This window comes from Mercenaria mercenaria, chromosome 11 (assembly GCF_021730395.1).
Source record: "Mercenaria mercenaria strain notata chromosome 11, MADL_Memer_1, whole genome shotgun sequence".
In the NCBI taxonomy this organism is placed as follows: Eukaryota; Metazoa; Mollusca; class Bivalvia; order Venerida; family Veneridae; genus Mercenaria; species Mercenaria mercenaria.
In genome coordinates, this window is record NC_069371.1 from 65,869,883 (window position 1) to 65,892,448 (window position 22,566).

The window sequence follows — 22,566 nt, forward strand, 5'->3', positions numbered from 1 at the left end:
TCAACAGGGTATTATAACGTCACAGAAATGCAAGGTCGTAAGTGAAAAACAGCACTTTTGAAAAAAACAAAACAAAAAGAAAACGACAACAATCTTTTACTTTGACCCACAGGATTCTTATTCATGTCAATAATGAAAGGTCGTATTTGCTACTTACAACCTATTTATGCAGCAAAAAAAAATCTATTTACTATACATTTGTTGTATCTTAAATCACATTATACACAACTTTTTACTTTGATCCACAGGATTCTTACAAAAACTGAACGAGTCCTCTTTTAACATCATGCTAAAAACTTCTAAATTCTTAAAATACAGATTGCCATAATGTTTAAAACGTTATCTATACGCCTTTTACAGTTGTCAATAATGAATGGTCGTATTTGCTACTTACAACCTATTTACTATACATTTGTTGTATCTAAAATCACATTATACACAACTTTAAAAGGTCGTAAGTTTCAAATACGGCTTTTTTGTTCAGTAAATATTTCTAAACCCTACCGGAAACAGGGACGTATGCAACTGCTACAACCTTATATTTTTAACAAAATTTTATGTACGTATACAATAAAAGCAAATATCTTCTCCTAAGAAATCTGTCTGAGAGAAACACAAAAATCCATTTTTAGTGATATGTTGACTTACATCTGTCAAAGGGACCACCACGGCCGAGTGGTTAAGGTAGCTGACTTCAAATTACTTGTCCCTTATCGATGTGTGTTAAAGCCTCACTCAGGGCGTTGAATTCTACATGTGAGGAAGCCATCTAGCTGGCTTATGGAAGGTCGGTGGTTCTACCCTGGTGCACGCTCGTGATGAAAAAATGCAAGGAGAGGCACTTGCGGTTTCCCTTAACCATCAAAGCAGGAAAGTTGCCATATTACCTAGAATTGTGCCGGTGCGACAAAAATAAATAAAAAGATATGTCAGAATAAACAGCATATTGCATTTATTCAGAGTGAAGCGGCCGAGCCTGTTTGTTTTTTTAATCCGCAGACAGTCATATGTGAATGAAATCACGACTTTGTAGCGAATCTTTACCCCTTTCCTTTCATACAAATCAGTTCGATAAAATTTGGTTACTTTCAGAACATCTCGGGATATCCATTTCTAATAAAATCTATAATGAAATGAAGGACTTCTTTTCTCTCAAATACATTTCCTTTAGTAAGGTAACGAAGGCCGGAATATTTACCTTATTACCAGCAGACTAACAGTCCAGCAAACTGATGTCAAACTTGGAAACATGACGTATAAGGAAGCGTCTTTGTATAAGGAAGTCACAAGACAGGTTGCGTCGTTTGATCAAATACTATTTACTTTTGTGTAAAGTTTCCAGCTATTTGATTAACATGAACTTGAAATATATTTGCTACAGCTTCACTCTCTGGCCCTATTTTTAACGCTATGTCGTCATAAATATTTATTTGTCTTATTACGTATTACAAGAACGTTCTATTCCTGTACGAAAAAAGGAACTGTATTACAGCTGTAAAACGTCTGTAAATGAACTGTATTTTGAAATTACAGCTGTAAAATACCTGTAAGTGGAAAATGACCAGAAATACAATTGGAATTTACAGGTGTAAAACATGCAGTTCTAAAAAAATACAGCTGTAAAAAATTACAGTTGAAAGTTACAGCTGTAAAATGTTCATGTCTCAAAATTACAGCTGTAACTTTTTTTGAGGGAAACATGAGTACTGTCAGCCATCTTTAATTAAATTTGGCGGGATATAACTGAAGTTCACAAAGAAACCACATTTTCTAAAATATTGGAATTTTAATCATTATAGAGTAAGTGAAACTGTATCATTATTTAATATAGTTATAAAAGGACATACATATGTACATGCATTAACTATTGGCACTATATTTGAAGCTGATAAGTTTAAGTGAAATAATTACAAAATTGTCATATGTTTTCATGACAAAGAAAGAAAACAAGATCTGATGCACAGTATCTACTTTGACTATCCTACTCTTAAATTTTGCAAATGCTATACTGTAAACATATTTCATTACTGTTTTTTTACTTACAAGATCATTTACTTTGTCATTTTTGTAGTAGTTGCTACCTTTTCTAGAAAATTACAATTCATCCTAAAACTTTTTGTACCTCTGCTTTCGTCCCTTAAAATAATGTCTTCTTTTTCAACACCTGTAATATTTCTACAGCTGTAACTTTGAGGTATTTTTACAGCTGTAACTATTTCATTTTTACAGCTGTAACTATTTCATTTTTACAGCTGTAACTTTTTCAGTTTAACAGCTGTAAGATTTTTTACAGCTGTATCTCATTTGCATAATTCGAACTGTTTTACAGTCGTTTGACAGCTGTAAATTAAAATCTACAGCGGTAAAATCAATGTTGATAATGAAATCTACAGGTGTAAATTTGAAATAATCATGACTGTAATTTTGAACAAAAATACAGGTATTTTACAGCTTTAAAATTTCATACAGGTTGCTCAGACTGAAACATTTTATGAGGAAATCATAAATGAAAGATTCCTTCAATGCTGGTTTTTGCATTCCATATTCCAGTCACATTAACTATTCTCGTTGATACATGCCTTCATAAAAGAATTGTAAAACATCATATATTTCATTGGAGTGTTTGACACGACGGAAGAAACAGAAAAAATCGCATTTATTATTCATTTCCATGAAATCAATAATACTCTTAGGTAGGACCATTTTCTAACTTTTATTTTCCAAGCAAATATTTAGCAAAGAACAGTACAAGATGATTTAATAATACAGCGGATGTGCCGGCTAATTCTTATAATCAATAGCTGTATCTCACAACGCCTTTTCTCGTTACTATTTATAGTATATGCAGTACTTTCCAATAATAAACCGAGCATATTTGTTTGTTTTGAGTGAATATGGAATATATCTCACTAGGAAGTGAGAAAATGTTGTCACTTCGAGGCGAGATATGTTCCATATTCACGAAAAACCAACAAAGGACGGGATATGATAAGATATGCGAAATGGCCCCCTAAATAATTAGAATATGAAAACTCAATAATTGAAATTTTAACTGTCTAAAACAAAAAAGAAGATCATAATCGTTAAAACTATGACCTTTAAAAACTTCAAAACCAAGTTATTTGTACCACTCAGACCTTTAAAATAGTCGAGGTCCGTGACTTTTACCGTTTTTACACGCGATTTACACACTACATGCTCGATTTTCATTGTGAGCCGGACCTGGTGTCAAGCTGAAGTTTTGCTGAGAAAATAAGGTTACTAAAATATACATTTTCAGAAAAAATCAGCTCGACACCAGCTCCGGCTCATATTGAATTTCCACTTTTTTCGCAATTTTTAGCCTCACTTTTCTTTGAAGGAAACAGGATAACGTGCTCATCTCTAAGCAACCGAGCATCAAACAGGTACGCGGGAGTTTGTTCTAATCATGAAACTGATAATTAAAAGTTGTTTTTATAAGAAAATTAAATGTTTAGAGCCGAGTTTAATACAAAAGTGAAACTGAAACTAGATCTAGACATTCTAATGATCAGTTACGTGTTTTAGATCTACGTGAACTGTATTTCGGGATTATATTCAAGTTGATTTTGTTTATGCGGCATTTTTAAAGAAAGAATAAAGTGTAATTAAAGTTGTTTAAAAAGAAAATTGTTATTGTTTACATAAATGTTATAGAGACAAGAAAGATAACTCATGCACACCGCAACTAGTAGACACAGGTAGATAGTTCTTTTATGTAAAAAATATGACGTAGTTTGTACATAAGTCTCTGTGACGCAATCGGTACGCACGACGGCTGTAAAGAAATTTTATGCCTGGTGTCAGTGGTATGCGAGATCGATTCCCAACAAATCCTGTAAAACTTTTTTTCTGGCAAAAACGACAGAAAGTACCATTCTTTGATAATTGCAAACCATATTTAGATTTTATATTTTTAGCCGCGAGTTAAAATATTTTAAACCATTTAACCGCGTTATTTCTATAATTTTTCAATTATTCTTTTACTGTATGTCTTGAATAAAGTTATAAACATGTGTTTTTATACTTCTTTTTTATGACGTATGAAAAATAGTAAGTCAACAACTCCGAATTGTTTCATTAATTTTAAAATACTCCGTTTCATCGCCGTACGAAGTTTCATAAATAAATGTATGTTGAGTCAATTAATGTCACTGACATGTCATTTCCGGTGTGAAATATTTTATTTTATGAATAAAAGATAAAATCCCTATGGATTCTATAATCATTTTAAAAACAAAATAGCTAAGCTATATTTGTGTTTAAAGAATATCTAAAATATCGAAAGACGCGTCATTTTATTATTGTTTTTAATAATTTATTGTAGGTTGATTGTGATTTGTTTTGTTTTGCGTTTTAAAGCCGTTTTCAACAGTAACGGACAATTAACTTAACCAGAGTTCCTGGATTCTGTACCAGTAAAAACCTGTTCTCCACAAGTAATTGTCAACTTCCCCACATGATTATGAGATGGAGGACGAAGATTATAGTCACAATACACCTTATCAAATCGTCACGGAGAAGAAAACCCTCGCCCGGGATCGCACTCGCGTTCTTGCGATTCGCAAATCTGCGGTGGCCTTATTGAGCTTGTGAAGCAAGTTCTACAACTTTTATAAATCAATTTCGACATTTCATTCCTGATGAATCCATCACCAGGGTAGGAGCAGAGAAACCAGTTTCCCTTTTAATGAAAAGCATCCAAGCAAGGGAGCTACTGGTAATATTTCTCACGTCTTTGGAATGACGGGGCCGGAGATCAAACCCAATACCACCCCCGCCCCACCGGAGTCGAAGCGGACCCGGACTAGCTAGGCTCTCTGCACTGTTAATGAATACGCTTTTGAAATGAAGGCACATATGCAGGTGTTATGTTTTCTCTCTCTCTCTCTTTTCTAGAATAACTGTAATGATTTAAAAAAAACGGAGGGATGTATATACATGTAGTTAAGGTATCACAGAGGGGGACATGGATGTTTTTGTCATACTAAAACGTGCGCACGTATTAATTACTTCGTACTCACGTAATATCTATTACTTCCGCACGTGATAAGAAGTTACGTTACGTGCGCACGTAATAGTATAAAAAAATACCTCTGCGCACATATCACTGGGCATGATTGATTTTGTGTGTTTGTTTTGGGTTTAACGCCGTTTTTTCAACAGTATTTCAGTCATGTAACGGCGGGCAGTTAACCTAACCAGTATTCCTGGATTCTGTACCAGTACAAACCTGTTCTCCGCAAGTAACTGCCAACTTCCCCACATGAATCAGAGGTGGAGGACTAATGATTTCAAACACAATGTCGTTTATCAAATAGTCACGGAGAACATACGCCCAGCCAGATGATCGAATTCGCGACCCCGAGATCCGTAGACCAACGCTCTTACCTACTGAACTAGGCGGGCGGGCTCGGCATGATTGAAAACTTACTATGGAGATCACTTATTAGCCAGATGATCGAATTCGCGACCCCGAGATCCGTAGACCAACGCTCTTACCTACTGAACTAGGCGGGCGGGCTCGGCATGATTGAAAACTTACTATGGAGATCACTTATTAGCTATATTACGTGGGCACGTGCATAGCTGTTTCTTAGACTAACACGTGCGTACTGAGCAACTATGCCGGTTCTTTTTCGCTGAGGAAAGGAAAAGTGGTAACCCAGAGGAAAGTCGGGGCATCTGCTTCTCATTGTACAACCTTGACCTATTGTTATTTTGTAAACAATTTATACCTACCGCCCTAATGAATTCAGTGTTTAATACTATTAGAACAAAATCAAATGTCTTCATGCGCGCATACAAATGTTACTACTTGGGTATATCCCAGGTCGTCTTGTAAACTAATTTTAATTTAAACGCAATATATAATATAAATGCAACAATTGTAATTGGAATATAACATAATGGAGTAAAATCAAAAAAATTTCTTTCATCTTTAACAAATAATCTTCTGCAGGAAATCGGAAGCATTTACGTTACATATATAAGGGCATTTTGGCGGGAAACTGCACGTGCCTTTCATGTCACTCCTTCCGTAATGATCTTACATACGCTAATGTATATTTCGTGCTTCTCATATCGATATTATAGTTTCGTGTCAAAGGAAACGTTTTTGATTAAATTAAGTTGAATAAACTACATAGATATGCTTCCATAGTTGTAATATCGATCTAACTCGGTTCCGGCGACATTTCTGCGGGTACGTGTTTTAATTATGTGGTAAGGATTTAGTAATATTCAACTCGTATATTGTTTATTCAAGTAAAATGAACACCTATGTCGTTTTTTCAACTTACTTGATGAAGATACTTCATTACATATTTAAATAAAAAATCACCCAAAATATGAAAAAAATGGAAACTTGTAAGACAAAGTCCTGCCTCCTGATTTATTCGACGAAGGTTTTGTTTTATACGAATGTCACACAACAATAAGAATATTCCGAATACGAAACAAAAACAAAACACGAAATATGTAAGGAGATATAGAAGCAAAATATTTTATTTTAAAAAGTTAATATTTCATCAAGTATGTGAAATAACTTGCTAAATTACTATTAATCCAAAAATGCAAAACTGTTTCTATGTTGCTATGGTAACGCATATGAAATGAAAGTTTTGAATTTTAGTTTTAGAAATTTTCTTGATACGAAATAAAACGAAACAGACATAATAGTTAGAGAATAAGCCAATGTAGATGTATAAAATAAAAAAAATCTTATTTCTTAAAAGAGTTTTCGGTCGTTCTTACATGAAAGAGTTATCTCCCTTGTTTTTGCACGATCATTCTGTCTTAGAATACAAAATAAAAATTCGTTTCAAGAAGTTGGATCACTGTGTATTGTGACGACATACAATTTATAGGGTTCAGCAGTATAAACTAAAATATATTGCAAAATAGTTTTCTATACCCCCATTCTAAATGATCAAATATCTTTTCAGCGGAAGTCTTAGATAGATGTAATAATCAATTATTTTTGGTTCATTACCGACGTCTGTTCATTATATCTTGGTGGATTTTGAAAAATATAGTTAATTACCAATGGAATGGTGTTGTTTTACATGCATATTTAGTGGGGGCCATTTTTGGTCCTTATCATATCCCGTCCTTTTCTTTTTATTTTATGCTCATTACGTTGAGATGGGAAACAGACATGACGTCAGACGTGTTGTGAACTTTGAAAGAAGCACGCAACATAAAGTTCCATTTTATTTTATTTTTATTTGCTGCATAACGTTATGAAATTCTCATTAAGTAAAATAATTTGAGTCAAGAAATATATAAAGAACAAAGTAAGTGCGACTACAATTTTCATCCTGTTTTAAGCAAATAATTTAAAATTCATACACAATGTATGAGGGGGCGGAGCTATATCTCTCACAGTGTGAAAATATAGATTTCATATTTTTACTGATAATATATAAAAATATTTAACTGATAGAATACAGTATTTCATTAGTTAGCATAAAATAAAAGCGTTTAATCCTTTACTTAAAAGCAAATACTATATGTATTTAAATAATTTCAAATTGATAGAAAATACATGTATGACATGAAATCTAGTAAGTAATATTCAATCTTCAAAATTAAATGAATTGAAATCAATGATCCGAAGGACCAGAAAATATATCAACACTGAGATGAAGTCGGGGCGAATTTTTTACGGCTGCCACTCAGCACTTAACACCCGCTGTTAAGTCACACTAGAAATTTGCGACCACTAAATATGTATAAAGAAAGGGGAAAAACAGGATGCTACAATCATGAGGGAAGCTTAGTAGAATGTAACACCACACGTTTTTTTGTAGGATGCATAGATTAACAAAGGCAACATTTAATGTTAACACAAACAGGTTTATTTACAATAAGAATCGATCCAGATATAAATACGTCAGCTACGACAAACTTAAAACATAATTTATTATTCTAAGCCGAAAGTGTTACATTAAATTAACGGTTCCAACCACCCTCTTCCATACTACTTAACCCTCTAACACTCTATCTCTATAAATCAATATCGAGTTGTTCAATTAAAAACTATCCTTTTCCCATTCTGTAAAACATGTTCCTTCTTCTTCCAAGTCTTAAACTGAATCCTCTATTAATCACAGTCCAGCTCCTTTTCTGAACACCTCATTCTCTCTGTCGCTCCCACACCCTCCTCTGATTCGACTCTTTTATAAGCATTTGCCCAGAGTATTTATACCTTTTTCAAGATCTTTATCACAATTTAACATGTTTACAAGTTTTATAAACTAGTCGCAGTCATTTCAAAATCATGTCAATCAAAACGTCCATTTTGTTCCATATTTGTACATTTATAACTTGACGAAAAACTAACGATGGTACCGTAGTTACTAAGCAATTATAACTTTGTACTTTAAAGCCCAGTTTTCATTTCTATCTTCAAATGGTGTGTACGATTTATCCAGAACACAACACTCTTTTCATCAAAGTAGTGCATCTATATTAAAATATACAGAAAGGATATAAACGTAACATTTTATTTTAAATTTTTAAAAAGACTATTAAATCTCTAAACTGGCACATCTTTTCAAAACAGTTTCAGTCAAATATGATTTTGAAAATGAAACTTTATTTGTCATTTAAGTCTAAACTTCATGTAAGAAATGAATGTATTTAGCTAATGACTATTTTCAAGTAACTATTCAGTACCGATATTCAGACCAAAAACTGTTAACGAATTGGAGGCCTGATCATGCAGCTTATGAGTTCGAAAAGATATAGGTAACTTACGGAAAAAAATTCTCATCCATTATCAATGTTTTCAAGAACAAAACGTGTAGCTACAGCTTTTGTTTGTTTGTTTTGGGTTTAACGCCGTTTTTCAACAGTATTTCAGTCATGTAACGACGGGCAGTTAACCGATCCAGTGTTCCTGGATTCTGTACCAGTACAAATCTGTTCTCCGCAAATAGCTGCCAACTTCTCCTCATGAATCAGAGGTGAGGACTTATGATTTTAGACACAATGTGGTTTATCAAATAGTCACGGAGAACATACGCCCCGCCCGAGGATCGAACTCGCGACCCCACGATCCGTAGACCGATGCTTTACCTATTGAGCTAAGCGGGCGAGTTCTAGCTACGGTTTATTCACCCCTATACAGCATGTAACACATTGCTTCTTGTACTTAAAACATTATATATAAGAACTCGACGTTTTAAAAATAATCATGATCTTTTCCGTACAGTTAAGGGGGTGTTAACACGAATAAGGACGTAAAAGTAAATTGACACGGTTCCCTCAAGCAGAAAATATTGTGTAAAATGCAGTAAAACCTTTTGTACAGGAGGTCACTCCTATCTAAAGATCTGAACAATGCAAAAGACATTATATCCAATAAATATAGCAATGATTTTAGACACAATGTCGTTTATCAAATAGTCACGGAGAACATACGCCCCGCCCGAGGATCGAACTCGCGACTCCGCGATCGGTAGACCGATGCTTTACCTATTGAGCTAAGCGGGCGGGTTCTAGCTACGGTTTATTCACCCCTATACAGCATGTAACACATTGCTTCTTGTTGTTAAAACATTGTATATAAGAACTCGACATTTTAAAAATAATCATGATCTTTTCCGTACAGTTAAGGGTGTGTTAACACGAATAAGGACGTAAAAGTAAATTGACACGGTTCCCTCAAGCAGAAAATATTGTGTAAAATGCAGTAAAACCTTTTGTACAGGAGGTCACTCCTACATAAAGATCTGAACAATGCAATAGACATTATATCCAATAAGTACAGCAACGCTTGAACAATGCAGCCTTCAAAAATGGATTTGTAAGCAACAAAAGAACATACAATCACACTAACGAAGTAAAACACATAGTAAACAAGGACAAGCTAAGGAACATACAAAATGTAGTAGGACTCAAATGGAACAATCAGACAAAACACAACAGTAGGGAGCTTAAAACGGTGAGTTTCTCGCACACCCTTGTTCTTTAAACCGATCATGTTTCAGAGTTTCAGGACAGTGTTAATAAAAGTTATAAACGACAAGTAAATTTATACATTGGTCACAAAAGGCAAAGTATGTAAAGACAAGAATTCCAACGTCAAAAATAGACTGAAACATTAAATGAAAAAATACACATGTACTCAATATATTTGAAGACGGTATAACAAAATGAGGAACGCTTTTAAGAGCCTAACAAGACAGGTCTAATGACAAATATCAAAGCACATCAGTATGCTATGCCAGTGGGTTTTAAGAGTGTTTCGTCTCAAAATAGAAGAAAGCAAGACGTCAAACTGTAACAGAACTTAACACCGAACATGGGCGTATTTAAAAAATAGTTGGGTCATAACCTCTTTTTATAAAATGTTTCAGAAATCTTGCTTGAACAGTTGAAAAATTTCTATGACCCAGGATCCTTCGATTGTAAAAGTGTTTTTAAAAACTAAAATTTTGCCGCTTCAGTGTAATCAGATTACTATAATATTCTAAAACTTACAAATAAAAATTTGTAAGACTGATAATGGTAGCTCTGTTAAAGAAGTATTTTGTTTCAACCCGACTACAAGCTCCTGTATATATGATTAACTGAGAAATATATATCCCATAGATTTTTACGTGTAATACATGCCTATCTAGATGAGTGACAATTACAACACTTGATCTCTCTTACAATTACTATTAGTTTGTTTTTATAACTTATTAGGGGGGTGTATATCCAAAACGGAAATAGTCAATTTTATTTAACTTTAGCACTTATGGATAAATAATATCAAACAGTGGAGTAACAGCTTATTGATATAAAGAATATCTTCCAGATAGCGTGATTCACGACTGAATCCCGTAATAACGTCTACTTGTTCTCTTGACGAAAAAAGCTCCACATCAAGTCTATTTCATAAAAAGAAAAACATTTTCAAAGTGTGTCATCACAAAAATAGGCTTAAGGCAGCCAGTTATTCCAATTTACATCATACATCAGCTGTAGCTCTTTTCACAATATAAAATTCCTTCGTTGAAAATGCTCCAGCATGAGGGATAATAAGCCTGTAAAACAAATCCATTGGTTCCGTCTGCCAACCAGGAACAACTACACCATCCATACCCCATAGACTTTGCCTCAAGTAGATCAGAAGGTGACGCAATCGTCGTCCCATAATCAATGCACTGTTGCCTGGCTTGCGCAAACGTCATATTATATCGCTCATATTGACCAAGAGCGTGGAAAACTGAAATGTTACAATCATTTAGCATGATCTTATGCAAAGTACAGCTGATCATTTAGCACTACTAACTTTCTACATTAAAATGGTGTAACCTTACCAAATGATCACGCCTTTCTGCTTCTCTTTTAAGAAATGACATTGAAATTGAGCATGATAAAGCGACATAATTGTCGGGCCATTTCTAGTCAAAACTAAAGAAAGACGGAAGAAAACTAAAATTCAGAAATTCATTTGCCCTTAAAATGTATTATTCTACACAAAATTCCAGCTAATTCTCTGTTCAAAAAGATAAAGCGGGAGGGTACGTGTGTGATGGAGGAGAGATGGGACATTTAGAACGAAAGCTAGAACTTTCTGGTGGTTGCCATCTTCTCGTGAAATCCTCAAATAAAACTGAAATAAGATTTACTTAAATACCACAACATTAAAAATGTGGGCTGATATGGACTAAATAACTATTTGACCCGCTTGTTCTGTAATACAGGGTTTCGTTGATTTCTCTTTACAAAGAAGACTATACCGGCGGTATTCTATACCATTTTAAAGACGTCAGAGTGTCTTTAACAGAAGTTTTTAAATTTTCAAACCATCTTGATTAGTTTTATTAGGTTCGATTAAGTCTGTTCATGACAGGCAATGAAATGCGCTACAATCCTCATGCCACTAGTACAGCTATTAAGTGGAATGGTATGAAAGTGAAACTGAATGCTTCCCATGATCACAAAGAACCAGAAAATATAGAAACGCTGAGTCCTCCCTATTTACAATTTTAAGAAAAGATGATGTAAATATTGCTAACACAAACCGAGTGTGCTATTATGTTGTTTAGTCGCGTTCTATGCAACCAGATGGTCTTTTCACATTTTGTTGTTATTATACGTGCAAGATATCGTATTTAGCATGAATTCAACATTTTCTTACAAAGATTTTGAAAAAATCCAGATTTTGTTTTCCGAGCTTGACAATAGTTCGCTATTAAATTTTAGAAATTCATCTTAAGAAATTAAACCTATCCTCGGCCACATGATTGTGGAGACTTTCAGAATGATGTATAGTTATTCTTCTAACCAAGATGGCTCGGGCAAACTTGCAATCTCTTTTTGTACATTTTGGATACCCCGTATATGCTGCTTTTCAGTCTGCGGTAATGTTTTGATACAAGATAAAATTACACTTGGGAAAAGATTTTTTTCCAATTGTTCAGTATCTGTCTTCTTGCTTTTTGGAAATAATATATCAGCTTCTGATGTACTTACAATTTTGTCTAATCGTTGTTTGTTTTTCAACAGAAGATTATCTATATCGCCTCCACATGTTTCAACCTTTCTTGAAATCATCTGTTTTGAAATTAGGAAACTTCCTTCGTGATGAAGAAGATAGATTCGCAAGTAGTACACATCATCGGATGTAGCCAACTGAAAGATAATTACTATATTAGGCATGAGTTCAAAGAATCAATCAATATAGTGACATAAGAGAAGATTAAAACAGTACAGTCAGTCGCCACTATTTTTGGCATGGATGTTTTTTAATTTCGAAGGTTTCTATAGGCATCGCTACTTAATTGTTTTGTTCCCAGTGCTAAATAAGCCTGTAAACATCCAGTAATGTTTTGATACTTTTTTTTTTATAATTCGAGCAACCACTGGAGCAAAGCTCGCATTGCTTCCCCTTTACCTTAGTGAACATAAAATATTATACTATAATAACTGCATCAATACTTCAGACGTTACATTATCGGAGGTGCTATTTCATGATATTTAAGCGACTCGTTCACATATTTTAGGTGAACTTCTTTGTTCTCAAAAAAGTTCGTAAAACGTGGGCACTGCAAAAATGACTGGTGATAAAAATTTTGTGACAGATATCCTTATAAATAACCAAAAGTATTATGCAGAAGGGAGTAAATCGTTGAAATGTTTCTGTAAAAAATGTTGAAAATCAACATTCTTCCTGCTTTTGTACCATTAACTTACACTTAACTTCACTCATTTAACTATTTTTCAATACTAGAAAACAAAATGGGTAGTAACGTTTAGCATTTCCTATGACCGGTATCCAAATGATCTTAGTTGGTCTTCTACTTCAGCAAAAGCAGAATAAGACCAAAAGATAACTCGGTCATAAAAGGCATTGGATGCATAAGACACCGCACTACAAAACGACGAATCGCGAACCCTAAATTTGAGGTCCTAAGCCATATAAAAGATAAGCGAAACCTCTCCTTGATTAACAAAGAAATGCTATAATAACGATTAGATTGCGCAACTGGTTTAAAAGATTAGCGTTTAACAAATATAAAAAGCAAAACTTAACAGATCGTTAGGAAAATATTCCGGTATTTCCTAGAATGACGTAAAGACTTTGATAGTGCGTTTTAAAATAGCGTTAAAGATTTTATGTTTCTCTTCAACTGACGTTTAAAGACACATGGCTAAATACGTTCGTTTTTATATTTCTAAATAACCGTGTATGCCCTTATAACAATATTGCTTTTTAAAGTAGTCTTTCGTTGGGCTGAAGTTGATTTGAATCTATTTCTTATGCAAAATAATCAAATATCTTATAAAAGACCCGTCTGGGTAATCTCATGTCAAATTGATAAAGTGTATATTCTGTCTGATGTTAGTTAAAACGTTCGTCATGCATTCATGAAAAAAAAAGACATGCGTGATATCGTGAAATACTCACGGGTCATCGTATCAATTTTAATAGCCTAAATCAATTTAATACAAAAATGGAATTCAAGGACGAATTTTCATGCATTAATAAATGAACTATTAAAATTTAGTTTATTCTAGAATATATTACATTATATAAAACATGTTTAGATTACTATGTCTGCGCGTATGTGTAATATATAGCTGATCTTCAAGTGATTGTTTCTTTCTAAATTGAATAGAGCTCTAAATGACAGAACCAATCTCCTATCCCTGAATGGTATCTTTTAGTCTTGACACCATACCTCACAAACAACAAAACACTTTTTGCAATGAGCTAAGCGTGAGATTTATTTCGTTTGCCGAGCAGGATATCAATGTACAAAGCATTAAATACGAATTTCGTAAAACATATATAGTTGCAAGTTAATATAAGTATATATTACTATTTACATTCCTTTTAACATCTACAAATTGTAACTTTTCCTCGTATTTTTTACAAAATATAAATGTATATAGCTACATGCTAAATAATTTACGCCAGTATTCAACTTAGTGTCATTAATAATTCTAACTAGCTAATTCTGGTTTTTGTATTGAAAAGTTGTAAACGATTGTACCAAACGTGTCCATCAATGAAACAACAATGCCGCGCAGGAAAAACTCCCGTAGAAGAAACCTGTACCCGTGGCAAATGCAAAGCTGTTCTCCGGACTTAGGATGTCGGGATATTCTCATCTCTACGGTACATCGTGAACATACAAAAACAATGATTCTCTAAGACTCTGCTCTAAATTGCTTCTTTACAGTCTGTACTTTAAAAATGCAATACGTTACATATTTCAAACTAAATTTGAACATTGTAAAAGTTTACTTTGAACAACTTTAATACCGATATTTTGAATTTGAATAATTCTGTTGACGTGTAACTTACGAAACAAAGAGTGTTGACAACTTGAAGCTTAGCGTAGAACTGATTTTCAACACACCAAAATCGCTCACCAATATTTAATCCCTTATACAACGCTTGAACGATTTTGTGATATACCGTGTCAAGACAACAGTTCTCCTCTATACTACGTAACGCGGAGAACTTTAAAGTCTTGACACCATACCTCACAAACAACAAAACACTTTTTGCAATGAGTTAAGCGTGAGATAGAACGGAACAAATGTTAGTGTGTTTAAGTTATTCAAATTCAAAATTACACTTCCGAACACTCTGAGAACTTTAAACCTGTTGTTTTTCATACATGTTTAAATGTGAAGTTTTTAACATTACAATTTTAACTGTTCAGTAATGAACAATTTCTTTTCTTTTGAATCTTCAATGTTACTGTCTTTTGCGGTGTCGGTTTTCCACCGGCCATGTCTTTTCAGACATCTGTCTGATACACCTTCTGAATTGGCGGCTGCTGTAGCTCCGCTCGCTCGTAATGAATGTGTACCTAATTTCATTTCTGGTGCAACGAGTTTAAGTTTTGCAAATATACATTCCCGCGCTCTAGTGTAACTAATCTTACTGTTTTTCTGTAATAAAAAACATCTTTTCCCCGACCTACAAGCTGGCCTAAATAAGTACGTATCAGAATCTTTCTCTAAACCTGCGTGTTTTAGATATCTTTGTAGCACTGTTATTGGACAAGCATTAGAAGAGCCTTTCGATATAAAAACATCTCTACCAGATCTATATATGTCAGTTTTGCTCTTTCTGATACGCAGAATCATGTGATCAGATTGTAATGAAATGTCACAACATTTAAGTTCACTTATTTCACTAAATCATAAAAAACCTGAAAAACCTAAAATAATCATTGTCAAATCTCTCAATGTTATCACGTCTGTAGTGTCTTTATACATATCACACAACTCGATAATGTGGTGTGTATCTAAAACATCTTTTCTTTGAACCGGTTTCGAATTCAAACGTTTTGCACTTTCGACTAATTTCTTCACAATAAAATTTTCCGTAGGATCTACGAAATCGTTTATTTCATGCATCCACTTAATGGCGTAAAAAGCTGAAGAAATTACATTATCTGATTTTCCTATGTCTATCAAATGTGACAATTACATAGCTACATGAATGGATAATGCTGGTCTAGATGATATCCCCTTTTTCTCACAAAATCGATCGAAAGTTTTGACTTCATTTGAATATTTCGATACTGTACTGTCTGCTCTGGATGATAGAATCTGTTTTGCCATTTTATTTACTATATTGTCACGGTCCTGTCATATACTCCTGCTTCGTCAAACTTCCTTTTTAGTGTGCTTTTCAAACCAACACCTGTCGAATATAAAGTTTAATCAATCATTATGTCTTACAACATTCTATTAATATAATATTCTTTATCCAAAAACACACCGGAGAGCCAGCATTCTGAAAGAAAAAGGTTATTTAGCAAATATTCCATTATTGCCTTTTCCTGGTATCACCGAACCTATTTTTGGAAAAACATAACATTCTTTTATCGCCTGGTAATAATTATTACTTTCGTCTGCTAAAAGAGACCAGAATGCTGCTGATTTCCATTCCGGAACAATTAATGTTCCTTTACATTTCTCTAGTTCAAGTTTCCTAATACATTTTACTATCAAATTTGGTGGGGGTACTAACCAGTTATTATCGTCACACCAAGTTTTGCTAAAACAGTCAATACCTTCCGTGCTTGGAACCCAAAACTTAGAATTAAACCTCACACATTTTGTATTATAGTGTGTTGCGAACCTGTCAATTGTGTGAGGCCCCCATTTCTCATCTAAATATTGAAAAATATCATCACTAATTGACCAGTTGTCACAGTCGCGACATCTACTGAGATCATTTTTGCTTCTTGGTATCCATTCTGTTATGAATTTGATATGAAATTTGTTACAGATATCATCTATTTTTACTGATATGTCCTGCAATTCTGAAACAAAACTACCTGCATTCATAATATATGTAACATTTTTGTTATCAGAGAAAATCTTTATATTCATTGTTTGTAACAAATATATATTACTCAGTAACACTCTGTATACAGCTTCTTATTCGCGCCAGGTAGAACTTTTAAGTTTTTCTTGCTCTGTCCAAGCGCCAAAAACTTCGAAATTTTTTGATTTTCTACAAATACAACTTTCATCATGATAATTGCCTTTGTCAACAAACCCTTGGAACTTTATTTTTTGTTCATGTACATAATGTCTATCCGATAAATCTGAACTCGCTTCCGGGAGTTCTACCATAATACAACTCGCTTCCGGGAGTTCTGCAAATTTGTAACTCGCTTCAGGGAGTTCTACATTTCTGTAACTCGTTTCCGGTATTTCTACACCGATGCAACTCACTTCCGGGAGTTTTTCGTCTGTGATACAACTCACACTGGTGAATTCCGTATTCTCATAATTTATATTTGAGACACCAAGATGACCATAACTCGATTCCGTAGTTTTTCCTATTTTTATGCTTGAGACCGGAGTATTTTCAGCGTAGCAACTCTCCTCTGGGAGTTGGTTACCGAATATTTTGTTGTAACCGTAATCTGAAAACAGGCTTTCAACTGCGGAGTCTTCAACATAATTATCTTCCGCGAACTGAAAACAACTTAATATTTCATTACTGAGTTCTGCATTTTGGTTAACAAAACTATATGTAATCTTTTCTGGAACTCGACAATCTATCGTGTTTTGTCGTACGCTTGATTTTTTATCGAAGGACTTTGACTCCGAATTGGTCTCTTCAGGGAGTTTTGACATACGTGAAAGTACTACACTTTTATCAATTTTTGATTTGGGCTGTTTATTTTTTACAGTAAGCTCTATATAGCCGCCGTACCCAACCGAACTTGCGTCACAATACAAGCAAGCGTTTACAATCTCTGTTTGATTGAAAGGTTTTCCATTCTGATTCAATACTCTCGCATTTTCTCGCCAAAACTTAAGCTCTGACATAGCCTCTTTTGTTACCTGTACTGGAGAATTCCAGCTTGCTCTGTTTATGATACATGTGTACAGTTTTCTTGTTCTAAGACTGACCTTTTTTCCTATAACATTCTGCAAAGAAATTATTTGACCAAATACTGAGGCTAAATATCTAACTTGTACTAGATCGTATTGATCTTTTTCAATTTGAAAAATCAAAGAATCAATAGATGCCTCGAGTCTGGAAATTCTTTCTTGTGTAATACATAACAAATTATTTTCAAAGTCGAGAATATGACCTAACCAATTTGTTACTTTTACAGGTATCCAGCAACATTTTTCTGCGGCTATTAAAAAACCAAAATCTTTTAATGACTGATGTACAAAATCACTTGAACATTTTGCATATTCGTAATTTGCATGTCCCCCTATGCCATCATCTAAGAACATGACAACTCTGTGTCCTAAAGATCGCCAGAATTTTACCAAAACTCTCAATACCTTTGTGAATATATGCTCAGCAGTAGAAATACCAAAAGGTAACGAATTGAAAACGTAATATTTCTCAATTCCATTTTCAATCCAGGAAAACCCCAGATATTCTGTGTGAGGTTTGAACACATCTATATGATGGTAGGCACTTTTAAAATCAAAAGTGAATATGAAACTTGAAAGGTCAAATATTTGTTCTGCCATTTTTATGTCTTCAAATTTGTTTTTTGAATTTGTGTAAATCTGGATTTATATGCCTACAATCAAGTACTAGCCTTGGTTTTTCCAGCTCTATTATATGCTACCGTCAAAGGATTTATAACATATGGTTTTTCTTTTACCTCCGAAACTATTCCTTTTTCTTGTAAAGAATTTATTTCCGACCTCACGAAATCTGGGTTTTCCCTTGTTGTTTTATTGTTTCTTAAATGAACAAACTCTGGAGTTTGTTTTAATGGAATTCTATACCCATTTTCAATTACATCTAAAATGTAATGGTTATCTGAAACGTCTTTCCACTTTTCAATGCAACCTTTGAGTCGACCTACTGGAGACACTATTTTCGGACCTATTTCTTTACTCTCCTTATTAAACTGAAAGGATTGTACATTTTGACCTTCTAACATTCGACCTTCGACTTTGCATTGTAAATCAATATCTTTTCGATCTGAATTCATGCATTCGTAATCTAACATATCGATTTTTTCTGAATTTCCTATCTCACATTCTATACTTTGTGATTTTGACAAAGTACTCAAATCATGACGTTTAACATTATTGTTCAATTGATGTTTTCCTTTTGTAACATAATTATCATATGTACTTATCTTATTATTTGTGTTTATCTTGAAACATTCATTCTTCCAGTGCCCAGGCTTCCCGCAATTGAAGCATAGCCCTTGTCGTCTGCTGAAACTTTGTTGTTGCTGACTTTGACCATTGTTTACATTTGTGGTGCCCTCTGGTAGTTTTTGCTTCCTGTAAGGCCAGTTTCGTGACTTAGATTTCTTTGACTTTTCTGATTTTGCCTTCCTCGACGCCCTAGCTTCCGCCTTGTATATTCTCTTTTCGTCTTCGCTATCGCTTGCGATGGGATTTTGTTCGTATTCTGCTACGACTCGCCATCCAAGCTCTGAACTATCTGCAAGCTGAATAAGTTTCTGACGTTTTTTCAATGCATCCTTCGCTAAAATATTTTTTTTTTAAATTATTACCTGTTATCCTGTATCTGTATTTTCTTATAGATACATAACATATATATATCATATATACATGTATGATCATAACTACGTACCCGTTACATATTACAAACAAAAGCATATATCTGTTTTGATTTTGATTTTTGAGTAATCCTTAACTTTAAAATTTTCAGACTAAAATTATTACCTTCAATAATTTGTTCTTTAGCTTTTGTGTATCTTTCTGTACTCAGGTGTTTTTCTGCACTTTCAAGATTTTCTAGAACTCTAGCATTCTGCTTAAACTGTTTCTCGTTACTTTTACGTTTGAAAACAGGTGTTTCACGGTGATTAAAACATGTAGAATTTGAATCACTTATCTGATTGTAGTTGTTGAACATGCCATTTATGTTCTCCAAAAGCTCTTTATTGTTACTTTTGATGGCTTCCTTGACTTTGCTTTCTATCATATCGTCTAATTCTTCTTTCCTGCCCGGCATAGTCTGCTCCATGTTGACGTGTAACTTACGAAACAAAGAGTGTTGACAACTCGAAGCTTAGCGTAGAACTGATTTTCAACACACCAAAATCGCTCAACAATATTTAATCCCTTATACAACGCTTGAACGATTTTGTGATATACCGTGTCAAGACAACAGTTCTCCTCTATACTACGTAACGCGGAGAACTTTAAATTATCTGTATACACGTCTGCATTTTTCAACAACACCCCTAATGAATTCAACAAAAGCTATGACATATAGATTTCTGAAGAGTGAAAAAGTTTACTTATACTATGTATTGTTTGAAAAAAGTTTTTTACCTTTAGCACAATTAACAATTAACGAGGGTAAATTCCAGTATCTGTAACAAGACCTCTGCGGTCATAATTAACAAACACTGGTTAGCATTGTATGTTAACGTTTAAGGGAGAGTGTGACCGATAATTACATAATACTACATGAGACACTCTTATTATGTAGCGTCTGATGTATCTTTGATCAACGTTGGTTCATTCAAAGGATACGGTCTAAACGCTTTTTTTACAGAAATAGAAGTGAACTTATTCCGTGCTTCAGTGATTTTCCAATATCATGTGTTTGTGTAAACTATTAATTCAAACAGATGATTGGTTATAACAAACTGGTAAAACATACTTCAGATTGGATATATTATTCAAAAGATATTTGAAATAAAATATAAAACAGTTTAGTTTGAAAAGTCCACAGGTATATTTAAACTGGCTGTTAAAAAGGCTTATGCCATAACTTCAGTCTGAGAAATCAAAAAGAAAATACTTAATTTGGGAAAGCACTCCTTGTTTTGTTTTTAATCAGCCTAAACTTACGTATCAAACATTGATTTCCGCTAATACCCCGGTCACATGAACGCTACGAGTTCCATATGAGTCGAGTTTTGGCAAACTCGTACAGCGTCCGTACGGACATCGTTGACTCGTACGAGCGTCGTACGGATTTTTGAATTCGCAGAGGACACGGAGACTCGGTAAAAATGTTTCACCGAGCTCCCGAGTTCTCTACGTTCTCGTAGAGATTTTCGAAGTCGGGAGCAGCTCGCAAGAGCCCCGCACGGGAACCGCACGGGCCCCGGAAGAGCTCGTTCGGGCATCGCACGATGTCCGTGAGGATTAGGAAAACTGCAAGGCTTGGCAATGTTTGCACGACTATCACAGGGGACTCGCACGGTTAACGTACGATGCCCGTACGATATCAAGGACACCGTACGGAGAACGTTACGAGCGCCGTACGGGCTCCGTACGACATCCTTAGTGATTGAAGGTGGTATATAAACCGTTCCACCAACTGCGGACCCCGTACGAGTGCAGTGCGAGCGACGTACGAACCAACGAGCACAGTACGAGGTTCCACAGGGCTCCTTGCGAGCTCCCCACGACTTGTCTACGATGTCCGTACGGATATCTTACGTTCGCATCCTTTAAAGATCATACGGGGACTGTAGGATCTGTGGCCAGACGCTACGTTTGTACCGGGACCGTAAGGATTCTAAAACTGGTGGTCTCGTACGATTTTTTAAAACCGTACGGACATCATACGATTTTGTGACCGAGTCATAACACCTGCATTACCAAATTACGAACTGCGGTAATTTTTAAAGCTATCAACTCTCCATAGGGACGTTAATATACTAAGTATTACGTCGATGTCAGTACACCTGAACTTTTTGATTACCCATGGGCATTAGAATATTCTGTACGCGTGAGACACACTTCGCCAGTGTTGGTATCTAAATTGCAACTATAATGACAGTTTTTCAGGAGTTTCTTTGTTACATTTTATGGTCAGGTACATAGAAGAATATCTTAAAGATGAAGGGTTAATATACGGTCCCAGGGTTGCCTTCTGACGATAATTACCGGAGGCCGTTAAGAAACTGGTTTGCCATTGTAGCCAGAAGGCACACTTCCTCCAAGTACTGGCCCGTTATTATAGATCTACGCTTCATTCTTATGTTTCAAAATGTTTATTTTTCCATAATTTAAACATTCCGATCCTATTTGATGTCATATCTTTTTTGTCTTTGATGTAGTGTTATTTCATTTATCATGGGCATCGGGTCAGTACGACATGCAAGGTTTTTATGAAACAATATGGCATGATATTTTTTAGTTTGGCAAAAAGTCAATGCTATTAGATCACTGTTTTTGTCAAATCATAATGAAACAATAAGGCATGTTTTTTCACAAGGAATTGGTAACAAAATAACAAAGGCGTAGAATCAAAACAAATTGCTTTTATATGGAGTACTGCAATATAACGATAGATTGTCACCAGATCAAGCCATCGGTTCAAATAGTCTGAATACAATTTTCATTGATATGGATCTATATTTGAATTCGTATTATGTGAATTATAAATAGTTTTGTATCTTTGTTGGAAATATGCTTCGGTAAAGTCATATATATACCAAACTACGCACAAAAACATTTGAAACATACACCCTGTAATATCAAAATGTTAAAGGAATACATAAATCTGTTAAGAATTATTAAACCAAATTTTAAATTTTTACTTATGACTTGTAAAATACTGCGTGAGTTTTGATATTTGTC

General features: G+C 34.4%; 1 pseudogene; it reads right to left on the reverse strand.

The window, feature by feature from the left end:
• Positions 1–18,511: 18,511 nt before the first annotated feature.
• Positions 18,512–19,987, reverse strand: LOC128546806 (uncharacterized; annotated as a pseudogene).
• Between the last annotated feature and the right edge of the window lie 2,579 nt (positions 19,988–22,566).